Source organism: Macrobrachium nipponense, chromosome 11 (genome assembly GCF_015104395.2).
Source record: "Macrobrachium nipponense isolate FS-2020 chromosome 11, ASM1510439v2, whole genome shotgun sequence".
Classification (NCBI taxonomy): Eukaryota; Metazoa; Arthropoda; class Malacostraca; order Decapoda; family Palaemonidae; genus Macrobrachium; species Macrobrachium nipponense.
In genome coordinates, this window is record NC_061087.1 from 55627196 (window position 1) to 55640145 (window position 12950).

The 12950-nt window shown below is 38.7% G+C and overlaps 1 protein-coding gene across 3 annotated transcripts in view; it reads left to right on the top strand.

Annotated features, from left to right (window-relative positions):
• The window catches only part of LOC135206054 (transmembrane protein 39A-like), a 387090-nt gene that overhangs the window by 25113 nt on the left and 349027 nt on the right, over positions 1-12950 (top strand). The window lies entirely within an intron of this gene.

Genomic DNA, 12950 nt, shown 5'->3' on the forward strand with positions numbered 1-12950 from the left:
TTAAAATGTCAAGAAGCGTTTCATTTATGCTTATGAGTAAGTCAGTGCGAAGAAGAAATAAATGAACGCAGATGTCTTTATTCCGACTGGAATGTTTTAAGAATACAAATCAGGAAGCAGGAAATGTCAGATGATCATTTATACGCATTCATATTTTCTTTTGGTTAAAGGAAAGAAAAAGGTGAGGAAACTTGAGAATGGAGGTGCCCTCTTTAGAGCTTCGGATATTCCGAGTAAATAGCACCCTCATTGGAGGTATATGGCGATGCTGCATTTGAATGGACCTGCTCTGTCCAGCAGTCATAGTAGAAGCATCTTTCTCTGAAAAGCTTCAAGCATTTCAATCTTGGATTGACAGCTGTTTCATCACAGGTAGAAGGCTTGACGGAAACAGGCGCTCTGGATCACTGTCATCTGCGGAGCGCGTTTGTCCTCTTAACCTTTTCAACTACTCTTGCAAACGCATATTCATTTCGTCTACAACTTTTGTGGTGACTAGGTTTTGATGGCAAGAGTACTGAGAACCTCACAAGTGTCGACAGTATTCGTATCTTCTTCAAAAGATCCAATGCCAGTTGCCTCCTAACGGCACAGAGTGTAGAACTGTGAGGTGTGTTTGTTTTCGTTTCATTTTCATTTCAGCATTAACCTCCTTTCACAAAGAGCAATAGGCCTCCTGGTATATCAAGAGCTCGCTAAGTCTGCATGACACCCAAACACCTGTTGCCTCGCTATGACTGATGAAACAAAAGAAAAAAATCAAATGCACTAAAAAATACAAACTAATTTTTTGAGTCACACCAGGGTTCTTGTAGCAATCCCTTCCATGTCTGTGCCACGCTTTTGTTTTTGTAGACGTAATCAATTATAAGCATTCATGTTTTCTTTTGGTTAAAGGAAAGAAAAACGTTAGGTGTCTCAAAAAATTATTATTTACTTTTTAGTACATTTTGATAAAAGAGTGTTTCAAGATTCACATTCTATTCATTTTTACATTTTGGTTTTGACAGAAATTGTAACTGATTTATAATTTTATTTTTTAGCTGATAGGTAAGATGGGTGAAAGAAGAGTGAGGGCAATTAGGTAGCTAACCAAAGTTAAGTATTAGTAAGAGTAATGTAGTGTGGTTTATCCACAATTTCATTTGGGTAAGGATACAATTTTTCTACCTAATATTAACATGATACAATAATGATTTTACATTATCCTAACATAATGATTTGTACAGAGTACATATTTTGAATTTCATTTCTTGATAGTATAATCATAGTTTACAATCGTTTCAATTTTCTAATTTTAACCTTAATTTTAATTATCAAAATGATTTTGCATTATATCTACATATTAAATTCTACATATTACTTTTTCACAAGACATTTCTTAAAAGTATAATGGTTGAGGTTCATCGTGATGAATATATGAAGAAACTCTTCTCCATTATCTGTAGTTTGTGTTGTTTGGTTGGGTTCTCTCTTCTGCTTCCGATTCTTCTGCTAATTCTCTATTGTATTGAACTAGTTTTCTCCACATATTGGTTGCCAGTCTGCATAATCTTTGATTAATTGGTTCTACTTTGTTTTTTTTTTTTTTTTTTTGTTTTTTTTTTTTTTTTTTTTTTACTTTTGTTCAGATCGTCATCATCTTGATTGTTTCTCCACATGCAGGACCTTAATTAAATTCTTATTTTGGAAATCTTTTGTTATGCACTTATATTGGAAGTCGATGCTAAACACGTGGATATTGGTGGATATTCCATTATTAGTCTGATTAGGCTTTTGTAGAAATGGATTTTGATATTTATGTTCATATTCCTAAACCTTTATGACTGTAACTAACGAAATTAAACGACATATTCTGTCGAGCCAAAGAAGGTTTGAAAACACCGTAGAGTTATTAACTTCATCTACCGAGCCAAGGAAGAAATGAAGAATCCGAAAAGTTTCATACAAATCCTGAGATACTGGGAGAGGTCACTGTAGAGTCACTAGAAGTCACTGATGATCCTCTGATCATGTAAGGCTGTATTGTAACCGGGATTGAGTAACCATGCAAAATTTCAAGTCCATTAGATGAGTTACAAGCTTTGACTAAAATAGACATACACAGAAGTCAAGTTAAATAAAAGTATGTAAAAAAATCTTTAAAACACGCTTTTATTAAAATGCAATAAAAATGAAAAATAAATGTTTTGAAACAGGAATTTTCTTACAAATGTTGACCTATTTTGCCTTTCGGCAACACCATTCTGCTCAGGGTTATACCTAACATATCTCTGTCGTACAATTCCCTTACTCTTAAAAAAAGAACGCAAATCATTATTAATAAATTCGCCTTCAATATCAGGTCTGAAAACCATCAGTACTTTTCCTTTCTGAGTTTCACATTGAGTAACATATTCCATAATTCTGTCCTTGGTTTGTTTCTTATTCACTAAGAAATAAACGCTGACGAACTTAGAATAATCATCAACAATTGTGAGGACATACCTGGCTCCACCAAAACTCTCAGGAAGTGGTCTACATAGATCTGCATGTATGAGATCTAAGACCTCCGAAACTTTGGGTGAGATAGAACGTGGAGAACTTTGCCTTGATTGTTTACCTAAAATGCAAGCGGCACACATATCATCATTTACATTTGTAAATTTCACATCATCTGAATAAGAACACAAAAACTTCAATTTTATTTTACCAACATGCCCCAATCCTTGATGCCACAGATCATAATCCTGAACATTACTTATAAAAACTGACTTGGTGCCTGGTTTTCCATCAAGAAGATACAAACCATTCTCTCGGCTTCCAGCACCCAAAACTGAGCCATTGACAACACAAGCATCAGCATCAACAAACTGACAACCTTTCGATGAAAACAGAACATTAATATCACGATCAGTACATTGACTCACAGACAACAAAGTAGTACTCAAACCAGGAACATAAAGCACATCTGACATTTTATCAATTGAATTATTTGATGGCAACTTTATGACGCTGGACCAGCAACTCTTAATCGTCCATTATCACCAACAACATCCTGATTAAATTCACAGTCTTTGTAATTCACAAGAAATTTCTTGTCGGGCGACATATGCCCTACAGCACGAGAATCTATCACTATCTTATTATCAGTCAGTCGTGCAAACAAAGCACACTTTAAAGTTTTCTGTGGAGTAAACTTCTTAAAACACCATTCATCACTTTTCTTGTCATACTTCCTCTCACTAGCAGGCGCCTCACAGTCATTCGGTTTAGGACACTCCTTGATAGGATGCCCCTTTTCATGGCAGCGCCAACAACGCATATTAGACTAATCTTTCTGCCGCTTGTTATCATTACGCTTCGTGCCAGGAGACTTCTTGTTGGTAAAGAAAGCAGCACGATCACCAGACTCAGCACCAGTGACATCTCTACGTTGACTATCGTCCAGTAGTTTGGTGATGACAGTATCCAAAACCATATCCTTTTCCCCAGTCATGACCAAACTGTCATACTCACTAGGTAATCCTTGGAATATCATGGCTATCAGGTACTTGTCCTTAACTTCTTCTCCCTGACCCTTTCCATTTCTTGCCCCAGAGACGTAGTGATGTGCGCAATATAACCCTCCATATCACTGAAGTCCTGGATCTTGCTGGCTCATGGCTCGAACCAAATATACGTACCGCCAATGGTCTTTGGTTTCAAAGTTCTTCAGAGCTTCCCAATCTCATGCATCTTTAGCTGTTGCTGCACTGTTCACATACTGATAATTTTGAGGGTCTACCATGAGGCATATGTCGGCAAGAGCTTGTTCTTCGCGGCGCTCCTTCTCATGTGCCGACCACAATCCCTGTTCTTCTTAATAGTTAGTCATGGAGAAACACCAATTCTTGTAGCCTTCTCGCCCTTTCAACTCTTCGTGATTCCGCAAGCCGCATGGATTCCAGTAGTGCCTTCATCTCTTGTAGAAATCAGTATCCGTTCTTCTCAATTAGTTCCTGGGCCCATAACCTATGACAATTTGGGCTAATTGACCAATTAGATATCAGGTTTTTAAGGACTGAGGCGGGACGATGAAACAAACCATCTTCCTAAGGTGAGGCTTTTATTCAGGACTAACGGATACAAAAGGGGTTTGCAATGTGGACCCCGTAGACAAAAGAAGAACAAATGCCTGTCGCAGATTACAGCAATACCAGCTGTTGCAAACTCAGAACAGTTAAAGTTACATTTATAACGTCATTAAGAGTTTGAATCACAGCACAGGTATTGGGCGTCGAGTGGGCAGAACCTAAGATATGGGCACGGCAGTTCCTCTATGATTCTACGGCATTTGCAGTAGCCTATCTGACTCCATTCCTCCATGGGCGCCCCCACGTAGGGGCAAGGCGGGCTACTTGTCCCCTCTGAAATCCTGTGACCACAGGAGGTTGCAGTTCCTTTTCAAATGAACAGTGACTGACTAACTTAAAAAAAAATGTATCACATTTATTTAATACATCACTTAGTTTTCCTTCCATTATACAGCACATTCTTTCATTATAAGTAAATCAAAGATAGTCTTATTATATTGTATAAGATTTGTATGCAGTATATATATAACTGAATTAATCTTTCAAGGAATGTTTGATTTCAGTTGAACAGTACTATATGGAACTATTGAGAAAAGGTCAATGTAGGTAACTTTCTGTATTTTTATTGCATCTTACTTCACTTAAATTATTGGCATCGCAATTCCAATGTATATACACACACACATCATACACACACACACACACACACACACACACACACATATATATATATATATATAATTTGCGCCGATGCATTCCTTGCCTTCGTGCCTGATGAGGATGAATGGAGCTGCTGTTGCCTGGAAAATCATTCGTCAACGGTACAAACCCTCAAAGAGATGGTTTGTCTCCTTCACCTATTTGCAGACAAGATTGGCTGCTTATAATGCATTTCAAAGGTAATCGAAAGATATTGGAATGTCTACACTTTATCGTATGGATTTCTCTCGACATCTTCAAAGAATGACTGCTTTAATCACTGACAAATTACCAAAAAGCAATCCGAAAAGCCAATATAGCAAGCCTCAACAAACAGCTCAAGTTATCACAAAATAGGCAACGCGAAGCTTTGTCGAAGAAGAATTCATTCCAAATCTCTACACATTATCTTTCATTAATACGTCCAACGCGAGAAAAGACGCATTCATCAAGTAGATAGATAGATAAATATTTTTATTCACATACACACGCGAGCTTTTTGGAAGTTCACGCTTGTTAATGAATGACTATTATTTTATTAGGATACTGGATGCGCCAAAGATTATCATTCTTCATTATATCCTGTCAGCTCGAAAACAAATGCATCCCCTGTCGAACTAAAAGCTTATCTCCGGAAATCGCAGTCTGTTGGTAATTTTGAAAGAGGCGGATTCCCCCTTGTGTAATAAACAGGGCTCTCTCTATCTCTAGAACCTCAATTTTTCCGGCCGCATTTCACTTAAGCCGTTGCTACATTTGTGCTTCAATTAGGAATCAAGATGAATCGAATGGCTCATCTCTCTAGGTATTAATAGACAGTAATGGGATCACTGAATTCAGTGACATTCATGAGTTTGGTAGAGCCACAGCCAGGAAAGTCAACACTGGTTTTATGGTTTTATAGATTATGTAGCTCCCCTTCCATATCCGTAATCGCCGTAATCGGAGCCATTGAGTGAAACCCATATACATTTGTAGTAAAAAAAGCGGATGAATGTCCTTATGTAAGATTGAGAACTTTAATCCTACAAAAAACAAGAACAAACAATTGTTTATTCAGCATTTGCTTGTTTTAATGTTATGGGCTATAAATCCGTCTGAACAACAATTGTGTACTGAATTCAATGCTTGGGTCGATTATATATATATATATATATATATATATATATATATATATATATATATATATATATATATATATATATATATTTGTTTGTGTGTGTGTGTGAATACATATGTGTATATATATATATATACATATTATATGTGTGTGCGTTATATAATATCGACGAAGGAAGGAAGTACGTAGCTTGTTTATTGATGCCCAAGTTTGGCGACGCATCCGAAGTCGAATTTTCAAGGGCATAAAATATATTTTGCGAACATTAGTATCTAAGAATAATTTGTGATGATATGCTATGACAACAGCTCATAGTGAATAAAAAACACTTTAACTAAATATATTCATTGACAACATTAAAGATAAAAGGAGTTCACAAAACTGAAAATAACCTACCAATGTGAAGAAAGTGTAAGACAAACTTAAATACATACAGAGTGAGGAAACCAGTTGTCCAAGCTAGGCTATAAACAATTGTACAGAAGACGATTAGGTATTTAACGAAGGTACAATCTTTTTGAAGATTAAAGATTCTAAAATGCACCATATATAATTTAGGACGTTGGGACTCGCAATACATTTCAGAAAAACAGGAGACGAGGACAGAGTAGCTACTAGTCCTTGAGCCCAGCACCCAAATTTTGGATATTGGTACCACCTGGGGTGAATAATTCTCACTGTTATTTTTAACTTGCTCCATATCTCTGCTTTACATTTTGCTATGATAGCCTTTTCAAACTGGTAGCTTTATGGTGGTTATCATGTCTTAAACAAACATACCGCTCGTAACTAATGCTAAAATACGTTATTTATCATATTTTGCCCTGTCAACATTACAAACTCATAAATGACTCAAAGCACTCAGTATTGTCATAATACATTATAAACAATATGCAACCATCTTTCTAAGGTTAACACATTACCACTTTGCTAAGCAAGGCATCATATTTCATATTAAAAGAATTTGAATATGCCATACTTCATATTTCTCCTGCGTCTTCTTAGCAAAACCAGTACCACATAGCAGTCTATGCCTTGTTTTTTGTAAAGATATTTAACAAGACCATTAATAGTCAACATGTGATACTTAAAAAAAGCTATTTACTGATGGTGTTCACATGATCATACATTATTAAGAAATTATTCATCGTCATCATCATCTGAGTCTATCATGTCTACTTCTAGCTCATCCTCACTAGCTGTGTTGGTGCAGGTTTGTAGTTTGCACATGTGAGTGCACTTCAGTGAATTGCTCAGGCAGGTACATTCTGGTAGCTTGCATGAACGCAGACACTTACAGGAGAGCATGTGCAATACAACATCAGGTGCCGGAGCCCCACGCATCCACTGTATGTCCAGCGTCCCATCCTCATTTGTTGTCCAGCCAAAGCCATTAGGGGTTGGTACAAAGGGCTGGCTCTGTAGACATCTCCTCCAGATTGCAGCTTGGTAGTTGGCACTGAGAGCATGCATGAATAGACAGTCCTTACAAGGCGGGAGTTGACTGGATTCTAGCTCTCCACGTACTGGCACAGAATAGTGAAATCTCATCTTGTTCACTTCAGTGATATGGTTGGAACTCAGATAGATACGACAGGTGACCCTTTGAAGTTTCTGGAAGAGTTCTTCAGATACCTCCCATGAGCGACCTAGCTCAGTGAATGCTTCTTGTGCTGTCTTGTCAGACTTTATCTGTTTGAAGGCAAACATCTTTCCTCGACCTGCAAATGCACTAACAGTGTCACAGCCTGTAAAGGCATGCATACCTATCAAAGCCCCACAGACACTGGGTCCCAGTGAATGAGCCAACTTAGTTATATCAAGGAACCTTGTCCGGCTTTTTGTTCCACATTTCTGATACATGGGACATGGAATGTTATTGCTTACACTCAAGCACAAAATCAATACATCTGTGTCTTCAGCAGAAATGACAACAGCTTTGTATTCAGAGTTTGCTGCATGATGAGCATGGAGTAGCATACAAGTGTCAGCTTCTTCCTGTGATGATGTTAGGTCTGTGGACTCTTCACATTGGGCTGTAGTTAACTTGAAACAGTGTTGCTCACAGGTAACATACAGAACCTTATTCCCAAGTTTCTCTCTGTATCTTGGTCCCTTCCATTCATCAACCAGAAACTTGACTAGGTTAGTCTTGTTGGGTGAACTGCCGAAGCAATTTTTCTCCATTGCTGGATGTTGTGTCCCGGTGCCATGTTTCTTAACTGGATTGCAGTATCTGCACCCCTGTTAACTCTTTTCTGTGTCTTTAATGGATGGCTCTTTGTAAACATCAAAAATGACATCAATGCGCTGGCTTTGGGCACCTTCATGGAGAACCTGGCATAAGACCGATTCTGCCAGTTGGGAGAAGGTTTTGTCATTCCATTTACTTTTGGAGGAGACTCTGCCATCTATGATTGTTGCTGATGGCTTTGGGATAACCTCTGCAGGAGAGGCACTCTTCTCCACCTCTCTGGCTAGGGCTGCCTTGTTAGTCTTACGCAGAGATCCATCACCATTAGCCAGTGCCCATGGTAAGGGCCCAAGTGGATGAGCCAGTACATCACTCATTTGTAGTTTTCTGCTCTCTGCAACAAGAATCATCTGTCCAAACAATTTCCTATCAGCAATTAGTACTACATCTTTGGTACGGCCTTGATTGTTTGACTTCTTCCTCATATCAGAAAATGTTTTCAGTTTGTTGTTCTGGCATAGTTAATCTTGTCGTAGGCAAAACACCATGGAATCATCTTCTGGATGGCTGCAAGGTGAAGCATCCAGTCCCCTTCTCTGGAAAGCCCTAATGAGGCCCAACATGATCTCTGTCATATCTATGTAGGACATTCAAAATGCAGATAGACTGCTTTCATCTCTGAATGACTCAAGGAAGTCTTGGAACAACTTCAAGATGCGTGTGCATGATTCATTTTCAAGTACCTGTTGGAGGGATGGGTGACTGATGCTACCATGGAACTCATCTATGCACTTTAACGTTTCTTCTAGGTGGCATATGTCTTCTTTGTGAGTTTCTTCTATCCATGGAAGGAAGCTTTTCCAGGCAAGCCTCATAAGTGCTACATACACAAGCTTGTGCACTCTAACTGCTTGGTTGTACTTGTGGCCTTCCATCACTCTTGACACTGATCCTTCAGCTGTTACCCCTGATTCAACACACAGGTCCCTGAGCCCTGCATCCTGAAATCGCTTCCCTATTATGGAGAGGAGGTTGCAAATAGTATGGAATTCGCCCATCCTTGGAATGATCGCATTTTTGAATTTGTCTTGCTTCACAGTATCTCAACAACTTTTGCAAAAAGTGCTGGTCAAACACAGACAGAATCCTTGTCCCATGTGTAAATCCTGCATGATGTGGAGTGCTTGTTCTAGTACTTCATTTGCAATGGATAGTTCTGTTGCAGGAGCATTGATAGTTGGCAGATAGGCGATCGTATCCTGGATTACTGAAATATGACTGCGGATCTTGATGTTGAACCCAGTCCAGCTGCTGACAGTCTGATTTTCAGGATCTGATATTCGAGCCAATAGCCAGACAAGATTCTTGATCCTTGCATCAAAGACTTCTCTGGTTGTTTTAGCATCTATTGGCTTGATTTGTGGCGGCCCAACACGTTTCCCAGCTTGTAAGTTGGTAGCATTAGTGGAACAGGAGTAATGCTTCTTTCTGGATTTTGTGATTTCATGCAGGGATGTCTTTGGCATGGGCCCTGCCACTTTAGGCTGGATAGCAATGCCATTGACTCTGTGAGAAGTTCCTGCTCCACTGAGTGTCTCCTCAAGTCGATCAATATTGTCAATGGCTAGGGTAGTAAATACACCCAGGGAAGATATTTCTTGGCAAGGGGATGCCATCTTTAGAGAGTTCCATTTTTTGGACGCATAGTGCAGTGTCAATCTCCTCGGCTTGTGAATAGGAAACGCTGTGCCCGAGACGTTTAAGAGTTCTAATCAATTCTGTCCCTCCCTGTTAGAGACTTGACAACAAAGGGTAGAAGCACATGCTTGGGTGGTTTTGTCTGCCACAGGTGATAGAAAAGACCAAATCACTGCCATATGAGACAGCTAGACGCTGTACTCTCTCTGAGGGATTTGCACACTCAGGCCTCTCCTGTCAGCAGGGTATACATAAACCTAGTAACACACTCAGGGATGACAGCCTGCTCTGTATAAGGTGGCCATGTTTGATGGACAGCTAGGTTCTTTATTTGGTTCCTCAGTTCTATTGCTGCTTTGGTCAAAACATCTTCTGATATGACAGTCTTGGCCTCTAGCAGCTCCGTTTCATATCGTAGGCATGTCTAGCAAGATGTCTAGCACCAGACGTCTGGATAAAGTAGCAGTTTTCCTTTCTCATTGGAAGACAAAGTGGACTGATCCGCCGCTCACTTTCTATTTTATTTTCGACGAGCATGTTTCTTTGTTGAAGGTTTTATCTGAGTGATACCAAGAGAGTTCATGAATCTTTCAAGTCTGCTTGTAAGGTCTGTCATGGGCACTATATCAGGGTTATAGAAAAAGCTCATTTCTCATATACAAGAAAGATCTTCATATGCCCTTCTCTCGGCATCCTCATAGACTGCCTCCTGGTTGTGATCTGGCTTCTCACTTGGACTATTTTGAGGTCACTGTTTCGCCTTTTGTGTAGAGTTTGTAGCAGGATATGTGTAGTGCCCTTCAGCAGCAACGAGGTCTCTGCTCGTTTAAGGCAAGGATTCTTTGGTCATGTTTTTTTGGTTGCTGCACTACTACGGATAGTCTCATCTGCTCTCAACTCAACACACTGAACAAGATTCCTCCCTAGTTTTTTTGTCCTTTCAGGTACTTACTCGACTTGTTGCAAAAAAATGCATATCTTATCATAACTCTTGATGAACCTGGTGTATCTCTGCAGGATCTTCTGGAACAAAGCATTTCACTTTCTGCACTGGTGCTTTTGGAAATGATAGGTCAAGTGTCTTTTTCATGGTGAAAATGCTACGGCATTTTACGATGATACTGTATTTGGGGTACTTGTCCCTCTTTGAGGCCATTGGGTAATTCCAAAACCAAAACTGACATGTTGCCTTATCTCTGCAGCCCGGAACAAAACCGTCCAAGACTCCAGGTCTTTCAGAGACACCAGGGGCTCAGTCTCTCCAGCAGAACATTGAAGGATACAGTCTTTGTGCTGACGCTTTTGGCAAGGTTCTATCTTCATCACTACTTGTTGAATCCATCTTGTAGACTTTAGGACATCACATGAACTCTATGTACCTGCAAAAAAAAAACAATACACAGATTAAAATCAAGATTCTGAAAACAGGGACGTTTCTGATATCAAATGAAAGAAGTTATCTTATGTAATGTCTGCCACATTGCTGACCCTTTAGCATTGCATGCAAATTTTGAAATGTTTAGATATGAAAAGGAAGATTATATTAATCTTATCTAAATATTAGTCTTAATAAAAACTTAATTACATATTAAAATGATACTTACCCAGTAGGACATATCAAGAAATCGATCAACACGAGCTGAAAAAATTCTAACATCTACTTGTGAAAGCTGAATGTAACATAACGCCTCGGGAGCATAAAGATTAAAAACAAAAAAAAAACAATATTTGATAATACGTCCTGTTCATAAATGCATTTATTTTGTTTTAATGTTATTAACAATAGTAGAAAACACCTCCCTGTGCATCTATGAATGATAATGATAATGGATATGGAGTATATATCATTTCTAGCAACATATGCAATAACGCAATTAGGTAAAAAATTGAATTATTAAAAAAAAGTACTAAGCTACCAATATGAAGAGGCTATCATGCTCTATAAACATTTGGTACCACTCAGAATTATTCACCTCAGGTGGTACCGATATCACATTTGGCTCATGGACTATACGCACAAAAGTGGTGAAATGACAGTAGACGGAGAAAGGATTAGTGAGGTTATAGCTTTACAATTTTTTAGAAACAATGGTATCCTCTGCTGTTTCGCTTGAGTCAGAATTTAGCGACACTAAAAAAGACCCACCAAACAATGCGCAGGTTACTTAAGATTTTAAATCGTAAAAATTGAATGTGTATACAACACTCAGAGTAACCATAGTCATCTTCAAGTAGAACGCTCAGAGTCAGTTAGTAAGGTAACGTGTCAGTTGGAACTCCCCGCGGGCTACAGAGGAGTTGGGAAAGCCAGCCTTACACGGACAAGAACTATGCGAAGGGAAGCTGAAGATGAATAGAGATTTGTGCAAGATAAACACAGGAAAGACACGAGTGATGAATCTTCACAATGGCTCATTCGTCGCGTGGGGTGGAGTTGCGTCCCATGATGATGGTGAGGTTGAGATGATATTTATGAAACCATTGAATGCATTACCACGGGAAGTCAAATTTGATGAAGAGAAAAAACAGACTGCAACATCTTTTACCATTGGTGATTAAAGGCAGACAAGCAAATGCCCTTAAGTGAAGGCAAGAGATTATGTTATACGTATTCTGTTTTCTTCTTAGTCATAGTACATATATATATATATATAGGTAGAATCAAAACCCTCGAAAAAGGCCCACCGCAGCATTTCAAATGTGTTCGCCACATTTACCAGACATCACTTCTCATCTTCAGTTTTGTAAAATGTTACATTATATGCAATTTAAAACAGTCTGAGTAAAAGTAATACTTATGAAAGATGCAATTATAAAAACATTAAAACACCCTCTTTTCGTCGATGAGGCCATACTTATTTTTCATTATTATGTAGTCCGTAAGTTCAGCTTGCAATAAATTCTAGTTGATATTTATTATAGGCTATATGGCGCTAGGGGAGTGGTTTCTTCTTTGCAGTATTCCAAAGGATGCCTTTTCTTTTTATCTTTCGTGGTGTTTGTTGTATGTTATCTGATGGTAGCTATATTACTATTTCCTTGTCTTTTTCCTGTTTATCGTCCCCAGGATCGGGTTATGGAAATCTTCTAATCTCTTTTTGACCACTTGCTGGATCACATCATCTGCGTAGCCGTATTTGTGATTAGCTGTTGAACGCTGTTGATTTCCTCGTTTTCGACCTCC